Source organism: Castanea sativa, chromosome 7 (assembly GCF_040712315.1).
Source record: "Castanea sativa cultivar Marrone di Chiusa Pesio chromosome 7, ASM4071231v1".
In the NCBI taxonomy this organism is placed as follows: domain Eukaryota; kingdom Viridiplantae; phylum Streptophyta; class Magnoliopsida; order Fagales; family Fagaceae; genus Castanea; species Castanea sativa.
The window spans coordinates 28371747-28391925 of record NC_134019.1 but is presented as its reverse complement, the minus strand read 5'-3'; the positions used below and the strand labels follow the sequence as shown (position 1 = coordinate 28391925).

At 34.9% G+C, this 20179-nt stretch overlaps 2 pseudogenes; one reads left to right on the top strand and one right to left on the bottom strand.

Moving 5' to 3' along the window:
* The first annotated feature begins 7601 nt into the window (after window positions 1-7601).
* On the top strand, window positions 7602-10351 carry LOC142644265 (zinc finger BED domain-containing protein RICESLEEPER 2-like; annotated as a pseudogene).
* A 1437-nt stretch (window positions 10352-11788) lies between these two features.
* Window positions 11789-13404, bottom strand: LOC142642749 (uncharacterized; annotated as a pseudogene).
* Window positions 13405-20179: the final 6775 nt, after the last annotated feature.

Below are 20179 nucleotides of genomic sequence, written 5' to 3'. Positions count from 1 at the left end.
GCAGCTTCGGAGGTCAGTCTTCTCTTTCCTTTTCTTCAGATCTCTGTGTTTGTTTCTTTCGAAGCTGTTTTGATTTGTTTTGAGCTTTCTATTTCTCTATTTCATTTGTAGGGTTTCAATCACGGTCTTGTTTGGTAGCTGAGAAAATTTATGGCAAGATAATAAAAATTGAAACTTTTTAGGTTGTTTGTTTATGAAATGAAAATGCTTAGCTTGGGCATGACTTAATTTTGGTTCAAACCTTGACTTACATATTTGGGATTTCCCCCCCTCTTTTCCCAGATATTGGTTCAAACCTTGACTTAAATTTAATAATCTCTTCCCCCTTTATTGTTATCAAAATCTTTAGGGATTTTGCCAAATAAAATAAGAATTAACGGTAAGGACCTTGTTCACTCAAACTCCAAGTATAAGGATTAAAATAAAACACTTTAATATATATATATATATGGATAATGTTTTAAAGATGGGACAAAATTTGAGAACTAATTATATATGTAGTTGAAAAATAAAATGTATAACCATAGTTAGCATTACCTGCTGAGAGGAATCGAGGGTAAGAGTGGTTGTGGCATGGAAAGAACCATTCTAATTGAATCTTAGAGATTTCGTTGTTGTTGTTGTTGCTGCCTTGTTGGAATGGTAAACTAGTGGAAAGAAGATTTGAATTCTTATTTTTCTAATAAATAAAAATAATTAATCTGGGCAATGAATTATAGAGCTTGTAACGATTTTTTTAAGCTAGCAGTGCCTGTGTGGGTTTTTTTTTTTTTTAAGGAAAAAAGCAATCCGGATAGAACAGTATTATGGAAAGGAGAATGTATTTATACTTACGTCTTCACGAGTTGACCCATCTCGTTTCGAAACGTGATTTATAGAACTAGGTTCATTGGGTAAGAACCGAGTGGAGGAAAAAAATCAACTAAAGTAAACCACGCATTTTATGATTGTCAAACAGATAATGACTTAACTATGTGTGGAAATGTGAAAATAGTAATAGCTTAAATGATATCTCCTCTCCTTGTAAAAACAAGGTAGAGGGTAGGGTCACGGCAATAAGACCTATTGGATGCGTTTGTAATTACCAAGTAACAAAAAAAATCTTCAATGTCTTTATCTTTTAACTACTTTGATGGGTTAATGAGATCCTGTTTGATTTGTACCTGCAGGAAGATCTGCTCGTGCAGCCCCTCGTCCTGCAGCAATGAGAAACCCCCCTCCTAAGCCAGGTAATGTTTCTGTACATACAATCTCAAGATATTTTCAAATCTTCTCTTTGACCTTTGTTATTTGTGATGTGATTTATTGATAGATGTTTGATCTGTTGGAATTTTTGTTTGGTCTCTTTCCTAAACTTTTAGAGGAATTTATTTTGACTTCGAGATAGAGAAAATGTTTGACTTTTTATTAGCTTGAGAAAAATTGTCAAACATTACTTTTAGGGATTTCTTGAATATAATCATGGGCCTTGTGGGTCAATATGAGAATGATTTTTGCCTTTATTGATTTTGATTTATATGAACTGGTACCACCACGGGGATGTGGACCCCATCAATCGCACCAATGCAACCCTAACCATTGCCACAAAAAGGAATCCATGTGAAATGAAATATGTGGTATGACCATAAAGATAATTTAAATAAAGTCAAGGTACCAAATTCACAAAGTACCTTGAAATGTGGCTAATATCGACTTGAATGCTTAATATGTTTTGGCACGTCTTGAAATGTACGATCAGCAGGCTTGATAATGTCTGCTGCCATAACGGTGGCTAACAATGTAACTACCGTGACCACGTGTCCATGCACTGTCTTACCCGAGTGCTGAAATCTATCCTGCACTAATCTGTTACCCTCAACATGACCAAGTACCACCAATGTCATTGCTAGAGACTCTTCCAAGCAAACTATTCTGGTACCGTTATACCCATACTGGCGCAATGTATTACACAATTGTCGAAACACATGACTTGACATTCTAAAATGTCTTCGACATTTCTCAGGATTTCCAGTTAATGTATACTGTACCCATTCATACCCTGTTTGTATATTCGTATGCAATGGTACTTTGGTCATATAGGTCTCCATGTAAACTGCACATGCGTACCCGACTAGATATGCTGTGAGTACAATGTTGTCGCTCAGGTCAAAGTCATTGTCCCTGCATATTTTACCGACTTTAATTGCATGTACAAATACTAATGTGATACTATAATATGTAGGCTAAAAACAAATTGTTAAACGTTATTGAACTTTTATTACTACTAGGGTCAAACTATGGTGGTACCAATTAATTAACAATCCTAATCATATGCTTTCAAGATTTCATCCAAGATTTCTACAAATTGTATATTCACATCTAGAGGGGAAACTATAGAAACTCACTGGTGCTAGGAATCAGATGAGTCGTTTAGCAAATCCATCCTTTTGTATACCTTGAGACTGCTTTACAGCTATTGAACAATGATCTAAAAGATATCGAGCTTAAAATTCAAAGCCTTGAAATATAGAAGATACTAATGCTACAAAACCAAGAAAATTAATAATCAAAAAATAGTATAAGCACTGGTTATAGAACAAATATAATAGACATTGCAACCAGTTGATCAAAGTTGCTGCATGAAGGAAGATTCTTTATTGGTGTAGATAAAAGTTAGAAGAATTATTTAAATACTTTGACATATTACATAAAAACAAAATGATTCATACATGTATGTGCAATTGTTAAAATTTTCATTTCTTTTTGAGTCAACAAATCCACAAATTCCACACCTTAACAGGTTCAACATAGAAATACCACCAGGCATACAAAAAATTGAGGGTCACTTGCATTTTTTTTTATTAAGCTTTGTTTTAGAGACATAACCCATTTTCAATTCACAGAAGAGCTCCATTAGGACCACTTCCTCCAAACCCAGATCCAAATTACACACAAACCACCATACTACTTTAAAAAAAAATTAAGCCAATTTCAAATCCAAATTACATGCTAGCATGTGCATGCCTACACACACATGTAAATACATATGCACCACAGAATTACTAAAAAAGATTCAAATAACACCCCACCCCAGAACCCTCTCAATAGTTTTACCCAAAAAAAACTAAGCAAAACCCAGATCCAAATTACAATCCCATGTATATACATTCAAAAAAAAAAAATTCAAAATTTAAGCAAATCCCATATCCAATTATACACACAGAGAGACAAGCATGTCTGTATAGCAAACCCCAGATCCAAATTACACACACCTATGTATATATTAAAAAGATACAAAATTTAGGCAAATCTCATATCCAAATTGGGCTATATGTATAAAATAAAAAAATCAAAATTTAAGCAAATCCCATATCAAAATTATGCACAAACAAACATATATGCGTAAACAAACATATATGCGTTTATATACTAAAAAAGATTCAAATTTTAAGCAAATCCCATTTCCAAAGTATACTCATAATAAACTAAATCACTATTACATGTCAAATACACACAAAATCATGTATCGAACACCAAATCATTATTACATGTCAGATACACACAAAATAGATGTCTTCCACAAATGTTAAAAGTAAAGCATTTTCAAGAGCTACTCACAAGTAAATCTGTCTAAAGATGCCGCCAGGCTCCAAAGCTAGAGCCAAATCCACCACAATTGTTTAGTTACTACTTGAATTTTATTGTTTTAACAGATAAACCACACTGTCAATACCCAATTGCATTCCTGACATGTGTACCCCAATACAACTTAGATTGAGTCAACATTTCAGCACGTTCTTCAGTTAGTCTCTCCTTCCAATAGTCTTTGCACCTGTAAGAGCTTTCAAGGGTCAATAATGATAACATTTTCTTTACAAAGAATGGAGGCTTACAATTCTTTACCTTCTTTTCAGGAGCATATACAATTCTTTACCTTCTTTACCTGCTTTTGTATGTACTCCAACCTGCACCAGAGCATTTTAAGAAAGAGACCAAGTAAATGACTTAAATGTTAAATATCCATTCTGTTTAGATCTTACAATTTGCATAGCAAATAAGCATTAGAGGATAACAGCAACGTAATATTTTTTAAATCTTTATTTTTTTTTTCAAAAGTGAGAGAGATATTCAAAAGCAAATTTGTCATCAGAAGAACTTTCATTTTCAACTAGTTTGCTAAAGAAGATAAACTCAAAAAAGATTGTAAGGAATATATTTAATCAAATCCATGTAAGTTAAACTTCAGCATGTTAAGTATAGAATATAAACTTGCACCACTAAGAAAAATCCACCACTTATTATGCAAAATTCACAACTCACTTTGGGATATCTTCAATAAATTTTCGCATGTAGGTTATTCAACACCTGCTCTAGAACTCTACTTCTTAACTAAAAAATGTACTCTTAAAAAAAAAAAAAAAAAAAAAAAGGAAATCGCTTATTTTAATTGAGAAAGCATCAGTTATTAAAATGGAGAAAGCAAGTGAGAAGGCCATACCAATTGTATAATTGTCAGTGGATTGAATTTGCCACTGTATTGTGACAATGAATACTGAATTCGTGTATGTGTTTTCCCTTTTGCATATTGGAATTCTTCGCTTAAATATAATGTTTGACATCCTCATCAGTATGTAATATGTATATGTATATATATTAGAATGTGTTTGAGAGTATTGGGGTAGTGGGATGTAATAAGTGGGGAACTTGGGTAGGTATTTTATGTTTCATGACCTTAGTTTCTATATAACACCCCATAAACACAGTTGTGTGGTTTTGATAACATACTGCTCTAGTGCTTATGAGCTTCTCCCTAATGCAGTTTGTGAGTTTCACCCCATTGCAGCTACATTCTTCCTTCATTATTATTTTTTAAGTACCAGAAATGTTCCATGGTGGGGCAAAAATCTTCTAACATGAAACTGTGACAGCATCCTACAACTCTATGATACTTGTTTCAGCTTTGTAACCGCATTTATGTTTTATATGACATGGCATTGTTTTTGGTATGGAATCATTTTGTATCGGTGTGGGTTGAGTGTCAAATTCAGCAAATCAGAATATAATTTAAGGGCTTTGCAATTTTGAATTACAGTGTGAACTGCAACATGATTTACTTTATACTATAGATTAAAGCATATTACATCTGATGAATGGCATCATAAGTTTATGAGAGAAGCATTTTCCTTATCTTTGTGAATTCCGATATCCTGTTGGTCATTAAAATTTGTTTTATAGCTACTTTATTAAGTTGATTTTAGCAAAAAAAAAATTATCAGTGCCTTACCACTGGCCATTGAATGTCTAATCTGCGTTTGTGTTCAATTTTATCTCCTAAGTTTTAGAATAGAGGTCCTGTTTTTCTGTCACCTAATTAAATCTCAGGGAAGAACCAATACTAAGGTATAATATTCTCTCGTATAAAATAAGCAAGATGATTACATCTGGATGTCAATCTTTTCAAGTTGCTTTAATACTGTGCATATTTATTTTTATGAACATAGTGCACATAGCTGAGGCTCTTTATGGAAAGAACAGCTTATCAGGCTGAGTTGATCTTTAAGAAGTGAGGCACCAAATGTCTACCAAGGTTCAAAAAATGGATAGCTTCTCATGTTCCCATTTGGTTTTAAACCTTTATCCAAGAATTCTTCCTTTATATATTGTGTTCTATCTTTCAAACTTTTGCAAATGAGGGCATTGTATTCTATTTTCTCCTCCATGGGGCAACTTACCTCCAATACCCCGTCAATTGCTAGTAAGTCTTTTTGGTGTTCCAAACTTATTATCCTAGCAAGGGAACAATTCTAACCAATTATATTAATTCTACTTGCCTCTTTTTATAAGTAAGAAATTTTATAGAAGTATAGAAACAGCACATCCAAGTACATAGGTTGTGTACTGGGAAGGCATCACAAATCAATTAAAATTTAAAAAATAAAGAAACTCTAGTAAATGATAGATAATAAGATCAAGTTTATATGTTTGTATAGAGTGGAATGTCAAATTGTAATTTAAAATATCAAATTTTTCATTCCTAGAAAAAATAAATAAACACAAGACAAGACAAGAATCACATAGAAAGGGGTGTTTTTTATATCAATTAATGCTGCCCAATTTCTTCTTATACTAAATACAAACCTCTCTGCATATTGGACACTTCCACTTTGGACTTGCTGCTCTAACGCCTTCCGAGAGAAACACAGAAGCAGATGAACAAGCACAGGACTTACAGAAAATATGACCACAACTCAAAGCTAGGGATGGCAATTTAAATCCGACCCGCGGATACCCGGTCTAGCCTAACCCTAATGGGCCGGGTTTTACCCGGTCCGATAAAGAATAGGGTCGGGTATGGATTTAAAAAAAAAAAAAAACCCGAAGCGGGTCCGGGTTTTATCAAAAAAATCCAGACCCGACCCGGATAAATACCCGGTATATTAAATTACTAAAATACCCCTTATATATATATATATTTTTTCTGATTTTGTATTGTAAACCCTAAGTCTCTACTCTCTACTCACTGCACACACACATCCAGCTGCCTCTCTCACACTCAGCCCTGCCCTCTCGCCTCTCTCACACTCAGCCCTGCCCTCTCGCCAGCCGCCCTCTTGCCTCAGCACACAGCCCTCTCGCCTCAGCCCGCAGCTCTCGCCTCGCCTCACCTCGCCTCGCCTCGCCATCTCGCCTCGCGGCCAAAAGGTACCATAATAATATGTATGTGGGTATTTTTGATTAGTGTTTGTTTGACTTGTCCAACTTTCTAAGACAGACCAATAAACACATACATTGGTTGGACTTTATGTGGTATGAATTTTTATTTTGATATTTTCGTTATTTCTATAAAAGATCAAGAACGAGGTATATGGCTTTATTAACATTTTAATAGCAAGTGTAATGTATGTATATCACACATGATCCAAAATGACACCATGTTTTCAAAAAAAATTTCTCAACCTTCATCTCCTGCCTTCATGTGATCCTCCACAACTAACTAATACAAACGCATTAAACTGAAAACCAAGGAAAACATAGTACCTTACATTTATTTATTTATTTTCTTCTATCAGCAAAGAAAATGAAACCGAGAATATACCAATCAATTAGCAACTCCATGTCCCTTAAAATATCCTAAACATATTCGAAAAACAGCCAATTTCTTAATATATCATGACCTTATGGATTTCCTATGAAATTAAACTTAATATATCATGACCTTAAGGATTTCCTATGAAATTAAACTGACCCTACCTTCTTTCTTCTGATTAATCCTTGTTTCAAATGTCTTTAAGAAAAAAAAATCCCAATTGATAATTTTTTGCTTACTAATCCCAATTGATAATTATATTATATAATTACACTGCTACACATATGACCCTATAAAAAATCACTTCAAAATTATTAGTCTATCAAGTAATTATCAACGATCAAAAACCAAAATAAAAATAAGTGAATCATCGATTCCACAACATCCAAATTGTGAGCAGCAGCAACAAAAACAATGAAAATTGATATTATAGTGCTTAATATTTGCTGGAGTGAATACTTTTGGGTTTGGAATTTTCATGTTGGGTTTTGGTAATTTTGAATTTTGTGGTTAAACAGTTTATTGAATTTGAAATATGGGGTATGTGGGTTTTGGGTAATTCATGTCACATGATTTTGTGTTTGTTGTGAATGCAGAGCCTAAAACGGAGATGGAAAACACAAACAAATCTAGTTCTTCCTCGCCGAGCGGCTCTCCCTTGAGAAACTAATCTAGTTCTTCCTCGCCAAGCGGCTCTCCCTTGAGAACCGAACGTTTTCCTTTGCCAGCTATGCGGCCTTCTTCACCATTTTCACGTTCACCCTCACCATTGTCGCCTAGCAGCTCACCCTCAGGATCACCATCACCTTTATGCCCATTAAACAACGAGTAAGCGTTTGAAATTTGTAGTTAATCATGTTTAATTATGTTTGGGTTGATAGAATTTGTGAATCTGTGTATTTATGAATTTGTGCGTATTAATCAATGAGTATGTCACATAATAAATTTAAGTATATTTGTTGTGATTCTAATTCCTAAACTTTTGAACCAATTAGGAGTCCAAAATCCCCAACGGTGGACTTAGGAGAAGACTTAGAGTTAGAGGAACAAGAAGGGGGAGAGGGAGAGGGAGAGCGAAAGCCTACAAATGAGGGCTTGGAGTTGGATACAACTAGAAAAAGAAAGACTACCTCAGATGTTTGAGATCATTTTACAAGGAAGAAAGTTGATGGAAAAATTAAAACCCAATGTCATCATTGTAGCAAACTTTACTTGGGTGATTCTAGCCAAGGTACAACTCATTTACGTAATCATTTAGTAAGATGTCCACGGTTGAAGTTTAAATATATAAGGGATATGCGACAACAAGTGTTAATTAAACAACAAAATAAGGTGGATGGAACTATGAGTTTAAATGCTTATCAATTTGATCAAGGCAAAGTGAGGAATAATCTTGCTCGTATGGTCATCCTACATGAATACCCCCTTTCGATAGTTGACCACATTGGGTTTAGAGAATTTGTGGTTTCTCTTCAACCGTTGTTTAAACTTGTCACAAGAAATACTTTGAAGAGTGACATTCTTAAAATCTATGATAATGAGAGGGAGAAAGCTTTGAAGATGACGGACAAGAATGGAAGTAGGATGGCAATTACAACTGATATGTGGACTTCAAGTAACAAAAAGAGAGGGTTTATGGTCATTACCGCTCATTTTATTGATCATACTTGGACGTTGCAAAGCCGGGTTTTAAGGTAATTTTTTTATCTATAAATTGAATGTTAAAGACTTTACATTTAGAATGTTTATTGAGTTATGTTATAATTATTCCTATTATTTTTTTAGGTTTGTTTATGTTCCTTCTCCACACACAAAAGATGTCCTTGCTGATGTCCTTGTTGATTGCTTTTTAGAGTGGAATATTGATAGGAAGTTGTCCACAATAACCGTTGATAATTGTAGTACTAATGATGCTATGATAAGACTTCTCTTGAATAAGCTTGATATTAGTTCTCTCATGTTAGGTGGGTCTATGTTGCATATGAGATGTGCTGCACATATTTTGAATTTAATTGTTCAAGATGGGTTGTCTCTTATTAGTGATGGTATTGAAAGGATTCGTGATAGTGTGATTTATTGGACTGGATCACCAAAAAGGAGGCAAAAATTTGAAGAAAATGCACGTCAATTGCGTGTTCAATGCACCAAAGAATTAGTCTTAAATTGTAAAACTCGTTGGAATTCAACTTACTTAATGATTTCTACTGCATTGATTTATAAAGATGTTTTTCCTCATTTGGCTAAACGTGAAACATCTTATTCTTCTTTGCCATATGATTATGATTGGAAGTTAGCTAAAGATATTTGTGGGAAGTTGGAGTTGTTTCATAGTGTGACTGAGTTTTTTTCAGATCGTAAGTACCCCACAACTAATATGTATTTTACTTTGGTGTGTGAGTTGAAAATTGCATTGAATGAATGGAGTTTGTCTTCAAATGAGATGATAGCTACAATGGCAGAAAGCATGCTTGCTAAATTTAATTCTTATTGGGCTAATGTTAGTGTTGTTATGGTTGTTGCTGCTATCTTAGATCCAAGATATAAGATGAAGTTATTGGAGTTTTATTATCCTAACATTTATGGTGATAATTCAAATTTGGAGATTGAAAAAATAAAGAATCTTTGTTATGATTTGCTTGATGAGTATGGAGATCTAGATGAGTCCCCTGCAAATAATGAAGGAAGTTCTCATATTCCTGCAAGTAGTGCTTCAAGCCCTGCGGCTCAAATGAAGTTTAGGTTGAGTGGGTCAATGTCATGTTTTGATTTGTTTGTGAACAATAGTTCAAAGAAACATGAGAGTGCTAGAATGGAATTTGATTATTTCATTGATGAGGGAGTGTTAAAGAGAAGTGAAGATTTTGATATTTTGGGATGGTGGAAAAGTAATGGTCTCAAGTATCCTACTTTACAAAGGATTGCAAGAGATATTTTAGCCATTCATGTCACAACTGTTGCTTCAGAATCTGCCTTTAGCACTAGTGGGAGACTTTTAAGTTCACACCGTAGTAGGCTACATCCCAAGACTATGGAGGCAATGATGTGTGCTCAGAATTGGTTATGGAGTAAAATCAACGATCAGTAATTGTCTAATTTTTATTTATAAAATCAAAATTGTATTTTTATATTTGCTTGTTACAAATTGATGAAGTTTATTCCATTTTTTAATTCATTGTTGTTGTAGGTTCTTCAACTATGTCTGGTGATTGTGATCTTCAAACAATTCTTGATGATGGGGAGCCTAATGAAGAGGATGGGAATTGTGTCACAGTTGTGGACGATTAAACATTTTGTAATAATTTAGTAGCCGTTTTAATTTCTTAGACTTGTTAGATTAATTTGTTGGTTTGTAATTATTCTAAACCATTTGCAATTTTTTAGTCTTTTTAATTTGTTGATTTGTGGAGGATAAGACATTTTGTAATTTCTTAGACTTGTGAGATTTATTTTGTAGCTTTTTAAGTAATTTATTGCCATATAAGATGATTTTGGGTGCCATATAATGATATAAATGGAGGTAAATGATTTGACTACCATATAACAGGGCAAATTTTGGCATTTGGGCCATGTTAAATGACTTGAATGGGCTTGAATTTAGGGAAAAAAAATGTAATGGGCTTCAATTTTTTTTTTTTTTTTTGGTTGGGCTAAATTTGGGCCCAATAAGTTAAACGGGGCCCGCGGGACCCGCGGGGCCCGGCGGGGTGGGTCTAGGCCCCGAGAAAAAAACTTGATTATTATTCGGGCCGAGTCCGGGTTTCGGGTCTTGGCCCGCGGGTCGGGTCCGGGTATGCAAAAACCCGGCCCAAACCCGACCCGTTGTCATTCCTACTCAAAGCATATAGATTAAAAACAGTACCCTGTGAAAGCATATTGAAATAGACATAAGAGTGCATACAACAAAATCCAAATTTTCTTTTTCTTTGCAGTATACTGAAAGTAAGATCTCACCAAGCAAACAGCACAAGTCAGATCAAATTCTAGCTTTATCAGATGTGGAAGCATCAATGTCATTACAGGTGGGTTTGCATTGAAATTACAGGAAAAGTTACTAGAAGCCATAGTGATCATCAATGCTAAGAGATTTTAGAGTTAATGTAGACACCAAATTAGCTAAATTGACTCCCAAGTAAACTCCACATTCCACAATATTATCACACTCAAAATCATTCCTAAAGATATATCATAAAAAAAATTTAAAAAGAAAAATATGAGTAGAGCTGTTAGGTAAAAGAAACCTACATACCTTCCATGTGGTCACTGGTCATGCAGTTGTGGGAAGGATCAAGCTTTGAGGACTTAACTATGCCCAAAAAAAAATGTCTAAAAGGTTATTAATATTAGAACATATGAAAAAATAAAAAATAAAAAATTATAGAGTTTTTTACAAGGAAGTATTGAACAAAACACAACATTATCTATTGTCAAGACCTGCCATACATTAAACAGAAACCTTAAAAAAATAAAGAAAAAGTTTTACTAGTTTCAAAACTCACCAAAAAAAAGAAAATGTAACAAGCAAAGGAACAAGTAAGCATAAGAAAAAGGAAGAGGTAAGCATACACTATACATGACAATTAATTGGTAACCATTGTCCTACATACACACCCATGGTAAGCATTAGTTTCTACCAATAAATAAAAAATAAAAAAATAGTGCAACAAGTACAACACTGAATTTGCACTTTACTACACCAATCCTATCGAGACAATCCCCTTTCCTTCACTGAAAATGAAATTGAGGGTGCCTTTGGTACTCATTTTCTAGCCACTTCAGCTGGATGTCCTTGTTGTCGCAAAGTGCTGCAAACATGTGCTTACCCTGCCCTTTTTCCATGAAGTAGCGGGTGCTGAACAGATGAAGGTAATGACCCGAGTGCACCCCGAGAAGACTCAAGACCATGTCCAGAATTGCTTTAACCTGAGTAGTTGCTGTGGAAGCAAATAGTGTACGGGTACTTACACTTCTACTTTCAACAAAAACCTCTGAGATGCTCTTCAAAGAGTTGGACATCTCTTGCACAACTGAACGGTTTTTTTTTTATTTCTTGCAAATTGGCTTGAAAAGGTGGACACTGGTTGCCAAGCCTTTCCCCTTAGTCACTGTTGGTCCTGCCCTCGGCGATGATGAACCTTCAACCTCCATTGTGTCAACATTCACAAAGGGTTCACATTGGGGGTCAACAAATTTTGTGCTATCAGCGGAGTCCCCAGACCCTTCAGTGGTTTCCTTTGGGGTTTGACTACTCGTGCAGAATGCATTTTTTCTCGTTGCAACTGTGCCTCCAAACATGATGTTCATCAAGTCACGATTCAGCAAACATTTATTTTTGAAGGTTTTTGCATTGGGACATGCCTACATGTGGAGAACCAGTAGTTAGAACACAATAATATAGTTGTAGATAGTAAAGTTTTTCACAATCATGTAAAGTGAACTAACTGCAATCTTTCAAGTCCACCACTCATCACTGGCCTCAAGCATCCCAGTGCCAGCATCATAACCGAACCCAGTGTCATTGTCAAAACAGTCGTTATACAGCCTCCACCTTTTTTTTAGATGATCCCATTTGTTTTTAATCTGTAGGAAAGTCACCACTTTTCCCATGGCACCCAACTGCTCAATCACATTGTCAACCCCAGTTTTGGTCAAAAATCCTCCTTTCCTGTTGCCGTCTAGGACTTGAACAGCACATAACTCACAAAAAGCTTGTAGTTCCTTAAGGCCTTTCTAGTCAGCTCACAGATCATTACTACCACCGTCCTTTGATTTCTCCTTAACCATTTTTGCTACAACTTCCTTCTATACACATTGAGGCATTTCAACAAACAGTTTGTGTGCATATCATATAATCAGTTAGGCATGCCCACATGAAAAATGCAAAGTAAACTCACATATATCCAAATACAACAGAGGTAGGAAGAGAAACAATGGTATTACACAAAGGATCAAGAAACCCACATACTAGTGTCATGGAAAGCACAAAAGAACCACACACAAACGTTGAACACAAACACCACACACAAACTTTGCACACAAAAAAACCACAAATTGATGAAGCCTCATGGATCACAATATAACCACACCAACAGATCAGAGAGCATGAGAAGTTAGACACAACTTACCCGTGAATTCAAAGACCCACAGTGGTAGCAACGATGTCCCAAGTGGAGAGAAGGTGAGCTCGACTGAAGGAAGAACAGAGGGGATCTTTTTAGAGAGTTCCGCGTAATGGGTTTTTTTGTTTGGTGTGTGCTCTGTTTGGATGGTTTTGTGGATGGTGGGTAGGTGCAATTCATTGAAGAGGATTCAGACGGATCATTGAAGAGCTTTGAAGACATTTTGCCACGGTAGTTGAGAGAAAAGAAGAAAGCTAAAGAAGAGAATGAAAAGATCCGTTGAAGCTTCTGCGCACCGTTTTGATCAGCTGGAAGCTGTGCTTGTGCAATGAACAAGAGAACGCACCGTTTTCATCACAGATGGTTGAGCGCTACACGGACACCCCATGAACAATACACGCACGCCTTGGATTAATGAAACGGTGCGTCTCAGACGCGTTTCAGCTCTTTCACAATTTTCCTGATTTTGTTGGCTAACATGTCCATGAACAGTACCTCAACACGTGTTTTTGTTTAATGAAACGGTGCGTTGAGCTTGCGTTTCAGCTCCTTGATTTCCTGCGTTTCCTCCGCGTTTTTGTGTCTACTGTACAGCATGGGTCCCAGCAAATTATAAATGCAAACGCACAGACGCAGTGGAAAACGCGAATCCAAACGGTCACTTAATTTTGATTGGTTCTCACAAGAATTAATTTAAAATTAATTAAGTGTGATTTTTTATTAGATTTCATTTTACTTCATTTTTTTAAGAAATAATAAAAAATGTTTTCCTTTATGGCATCTTATCTGCTTTTTTTTAATTAAAAAAAATGGAGAGAGAAAAAGATATGATCCATGAAAAAAATTTAAAAAAAAAACAGAAAAATGCTCAAAAAAATATTATTATTCTCAGCAGCAACTTGAATCGCATTTTTGGCCAAGAAAACATTGAAATTTGCTTTTATCTATTTTTAGAAAAGTTGTAGGGAATTGAATTTCCTTTCAAAAAACACCAAACTCAAATCAATTGGAATTTTGAACAGAAAGATAGAGCCAAATACGAAACATGTGCAGAAGATAACACAAGTTCAGTATCATCTTCAACTTCCTTTTAAAATTCAAATGGGGATCAACACCAAATTCGTTTCAGCTTATCTAAACAGGTATATCTCCTCCCTTAGCTTCATAAGAAAGCTAATATATTAGCTTTAAAGCTAAGTCATCCCTTCCCCTATAAATGGAAAAGACCTCTTCCATTTTCTAGACCCCCAATTCCCTCTAGAGAGTTAGTGAGAAAGCAGAAAAGACTTTTGTTGTAGTTTAGTACTTCCCTACTTTCTCCCTAGCCCTTTAAGTGATTACTTCCCCCTTTAATTTATGTTCTATGCTAGTAAGTAGTTAATTGGGTTCTTTGAGTTTCTGCCCATGCTTGAATAAATTCTTCAAAGTCATTATTTGTTTTTTTCATGATATGCTTGGATGAACATGCCTATATATCTCATTGATATTCTTTTTACATGCCTAGATGAACACTTCTAGGCTAATGCACAACTTTCTCTTGAATGCTTAGATGAACATGTCTAGGTAGTTGTTTTACTTTTTTTTTAAAATGCTTAAATGAACATGTATAAGTATTTTGATTTTCTCTAGATGAACATGTCTAAGGGATTTTTCTTTACTTTTTTATGACAAATAGCATGACAATTCTTTGTTTTCCTTCACATGCTTGGATGAACACTTCTAAATTATTATTTGCTTTTCATAACATGCTTAGATGAACAGGTCTAGGTAGTTGTTTTTCTCTTTTTTGAATGCTTAGACAAACAGGTCTAATTAACATTATGGTTTTCGCTTAAATACTTGGATGAACATGTGTGGGTGGTTTTCTTTGTTCTTCTCATGATTGCTTGGATGATTGGTAGGCCTAAAAATAAATTTTCTTTTAAAATTATGTTGATGACAAATAACATGACGATTTTGTTTTCCTTCACATGCTTAGATGAACATGTCTAGGCTTGGAATTCCTTGTTTACATTAATTTCTTAGATGAACATGCCATTACTTTCATGCTTTCTTTACATTTACATTGTTATCTGACAAATTTCACTTTTTGTTTCTCTTTATGTTAAATTCTCCAACACATATTTGTTTACAATTCTTGCAAATTAACATGTTTATATGATAAATTGTTTGTATTTGTTTGACATGACATGATATTGGCCACCTTAACTTAGGAGACCGGTTTTACTAGGCAAGATTAGGCTTGTCCACGGGTCGGTCCTGGTCGGGTCTGTGCCCAACCGGGAACCGACCCGATCACTTCGGGTCACCTAAATTTGGACCCACCGCCAACCCGCCGACGACAACGGTTTGGGTGGTCGGACGTCGTCGGTTTTCGGTCGAGCTCGAACTGTGCGAATCTTCGCCGGATTTTGCCAAATCTACTTATTTTTTGCTGGATTGACCGCATTTTGAAGAGATCTCGGCAGATCTCAACGAGATTAGGCCGATCTCGAAGAGATCTCGGCAGATCTCAACGAGATCAGGCCCGATCTCGAAGAGATCCGGCGAGATCTCAGTGGATCTCGAAGAATCAAGCGAGATCTCGAAGAGATCAGGCCAGATCTCGACGAGATCTCGCCGGATCTCGACAGATCGGGAAAAATCAGAGGGGCGAACTTCTTCAATCGGCAGAGAAACCTATTTCCAGAGTGTTTTCCGATCGAGTCGGTTGAAAATCGGGTTTCCATGCTCTAACCCGTCAACCTACCTGCCGGTATCGGGTTTTGGGAGCTGAGATCCGCCGGCCGACCGTCGCCGGCGTCGGGTCGGCCAGGTCTCGAGCCGGATTGGCCAAGTTGGGCAGGTAGGTCGGGTGACGGGTCTTGTTGGACACCCCTAGGCAAGATAGGTGCTTAATCCCTTCTAATCTCGTAAATTAGCCTCAGAATCAAGATCAAGGGTTCTAGACTAGGCTCTTGTATATGCAATTTTACATTTTTTTAGAATGTAACTAGGAAACAAAGCAATGTAATTTACTTCCTTAGATTGTATCTAGGATAAAAAAAAGCATTGTAAATTTTGTTACAAAATTGATGTAAATTGTCATTTATATTAATACAACAGAAGAATTTTTTTTTTATAATGAAGGTTTTCTTATTTTTCCATTTAAATTAAATAAGTGGGGACTCTATGTAAAACCCTCAATCTAGGGGAGAGTACATTTTACAGTGAATTTGACATTTTGAGTATCACGACCCCACCCGTTCACGTGGGCTAGGCTCAGTTTGAGAAAAAATTGGTGGGCCGAGGTCGCGGTCGCTCACAAGTGGATCTCTAAGTCCGGGACCCATGATAGATAATTCTTGCCCATATGTCAAAAGCATTGAATTCAAAATAATATTAATAATTATCTTGCCCAATAATTCTTGCCCGGTATGACAGGAATGTAACAATATTAATAATTATAATACATAAATATTTATAACATGCAAAATTTAATTAACCAGTACAATATTTGTTCAACATAACTTAGATGTGAACTTATTCTATATGGATTATGTAACACATGTCAATTAAGTTAAAGTCTCAAAGAAATAACATTTTACTTTAACAGGTAAAATGATGGCAACTCTTTTTCTAAGTCTGACTAGAACCTCGTGCTGATAACGAGTTATAAATACACAAAGAGGAATACAATAATATATGAATCTTTATTATTTAAGTGGTCAGCCACATTCTATAACAAGCCAACTAAAGCTTTTTCATTTATCAAAAATCCCCTTACAACCTTTCTAATAACACGCATATGCATAGGGCCTTCAAATTCTGTTGAAGTACAAAGAAGAAATGATTAGCATTATTTAATTGGCTATTGAAACGGTGCGGTGATGATATGACCAAAACAAAAGCTGAGTTTTGATAGTATAATGCTATAAGTAAGTTCCAATTCCAAGATACTTGCTACCAATAGATAAAGCTACAGAAATCAAACAGTGTAGAGTGACCTGCATGCTAGGAGATATTTTTACAATAGATATGACATTCTCATCTGAAACCCAAACGTGCCAATGAGATTGATAATTGACATAAATGACATAAATGACACCTTGGTTTAAACCTTACTGGCAGAGCACTAGCATTAGGTTTAACATACCAAACATTAAAAATAAAAAATAAAAATAAAAAAATTTATGAGTTGCAGGTGTCAAATGTTAAATAAATTTGGTATTTGCTAAAGTAATATTGTAAATATAAAAGTGTACTGTGAGATAGGCTATAAATATTTGTGCACTTTTTATTCAAAAAAATTTTTTTTTTAATGAAAATTGGAAGCGATGCAAACTTTTCTCTCTTCTTTGATCATTGGAAACAAAAAAGTATGAATAAAATAAAAATAAATAATATTTAAATAAAATAATAAAAGAATTAAAGATGTAATATCTATTATAATTTAAAAAAAATTTGAAACTTAGTATAATTTAAAATTGATAAAATAAATTTTTTTTATATGGATAAAATAACTTTTTGTATGCCTCAAACACCATTTTAAAAAATCCGGAAAGAAAAATAAAGTAGAGCCGCGCACAAGAGTGACTGACTTTTGTGACAGTAATGTGGCATATCAGAGCATCACATCATCAATTCCAAGTTCCCAAACCAGCTACACAAGCGGCAAAGCCACAAAGCAACTGTTGGGTGCTAGGGTACAGCTCACACACATACACCTTGTCAAAGCTCTTAAATGAGCTTGTCACTTCAGCCAACAAAAATCAGCTTTAGGCGTGTGGGACACGCAGAAGAGAAGGAAAGAAACATAAAAAGAGAGTTGAGGAGAAAAATAAAGAGAGCTTAATCCGAAACCAAAGGTAATCCGAAAATCCTATTAAAAAAAAAAAAGTAAGGCTTGTTTGACAAATATTATTTTTGTTAAGAGCATTTATAGTCTAAAATTTCATCCTATACAACACATTAAATTAACATTTTTACACAATAAAGTAATAATCTCAAAATTACCATAATTTACGATACAACACATTATTTATTTTTTTCTCTCTCATTATTTCTATTCAAGAACAACCACAAGCCTACCACCGTTGCACTACACACACCTCACACCACCACCACTAGCAACCCATAATCTACTACAGGAATGGAAGTAGAATTCAAAGTCAAGGGGGACAAATATAATTTTCTTAAGGGGAAAAATATAATTTTTCTTTGGCTTATTCTCTAAAATCTTAAATATATACCAAATATTTAATATTTAAAAAAAATTAGGGGGGCACTGCCCCCTTAGCTTGTATGTGGTTGTCCTTGATCTACCATCAACAACAAAAAAAGTACTCGCCGTGAGCAAAAACCCAAACCCATAGCAAGCAAAATCCAGACCCACGGTGACAAACCCACAGCCAAAACAACAAACTCATTAACCACTCCACCACTCCACCACTCACCACAAACCCATACCATCAAACCTGGGTCTGAAGAGAGAAGGAAGAGAGCAGAGAAATAACGAGAGAGAGAGAGAGAGAGAGAGAGAGAGAGAGAGAGTATTGGAATTGTTTAATAAAAAGTAGGAGAGAGAGAATTAAATAATAGTATATAACAATCGCACACCCTTGGTGCGATAGGTACTCCATAAGTATAAGTGCTTGTAGAGTGTGAGGGATAAGGGCTGGGGTTCAGGTCTCCAAGAGGAAGCTTTATACACATATACACTTATATTAGGTTTGAGTAGAATTCTATCTTGTATATATAAAAAAAATAGTATATACGTTTACAATTCAGCTACAGTGCATTCTATATTTACAATTACACTGTAGCGCAATTGCAAAAAAATTTGCAATTGTTGGCTTTTACAAGTTCTGATGGGGTGACATTTTTGGGCTTAAATGACAAATTGGGCTTACATCTGCAATTTGCCATATAGGCTGTGAATGCTCTAACTTTTTTTTAACTATTTAGTTTATTTTTGTAATTATTTACGAGTCTTACTACACTTTTTCGTATTATTCATGAATATTATTGTATTATTTTAGCTAACTTTTACATTTATTTACCGTACTTTCAGCAAAAAGTTTTCAGTTTTAGCAAAATAAGGAGATCCCAAACGGACCCTATAGTGAGAAAAGTAACTGGGTGAGTGAAATTCAGGGGAACAAAAATAAAGCCTCTAAAAACTGGGTTTGGATCAGGTATGAGTATCCATGAGTAAAAAATTGGGAAGAATTGGGTACACGTACTTAATGGATATTGAAGTCCGAGTATTTATGGATAAATATTTCAAGTTGGGTTTTGGTATACCGAACTCAAACTTGATCTATGGCTATCCCTAATGGTGGGCCTAAATGAAAATCAGTAAGAAGTTAGCCACATTAACCATTTGTAAAAATGTTGTAAAATAATTTGTATTTGTAGTATTACTCATAAAAAAGTGATGTTCATGGTAGACTTAAATGAAAACTAGTAAAAACTTGATTGTATCAATATTTTGTAAAAATATTATTAAATAGTTTGTGGCTATAACATTATTCTTACTTGATTTTTTGTTGTTTATACTTTTTTTTTTTCTTATAACTTTGAAATTTTAAAGTGCCACTTATTTGCTATCTAATTAAGAATAGAAAGGAAATGAAAGATTTTAACGCGAGAGGTATTCTTTTTTATGAGATGATGTGAGAGGTTTTTAAGCCTGAATAATTCTAGTACTAAAGAAAATGACACAACTTTTTATATGGTCTTAAAATTTTTATTTTAAGCATCCTTTGATTTACATTCCATTCATACTCTCTTTTACAAGTAATATTTAGGTGTTTTTGGAGCACTGATAACTACCATTTATCTATGCTCCTAAAGGACCTAAATTTTCCCTCTTTTATACTATTTTCCCAACTTTTCTTATTTTTTCAAAAATTTTTAATAATCACCGCACACCTTTGATGTAATGGTCACTCCATAAGTATAAGTGCTTGTGGGGTTTGGGGGGTAAGGGCCGGAGTTCAAGTCTTCAAGAAGG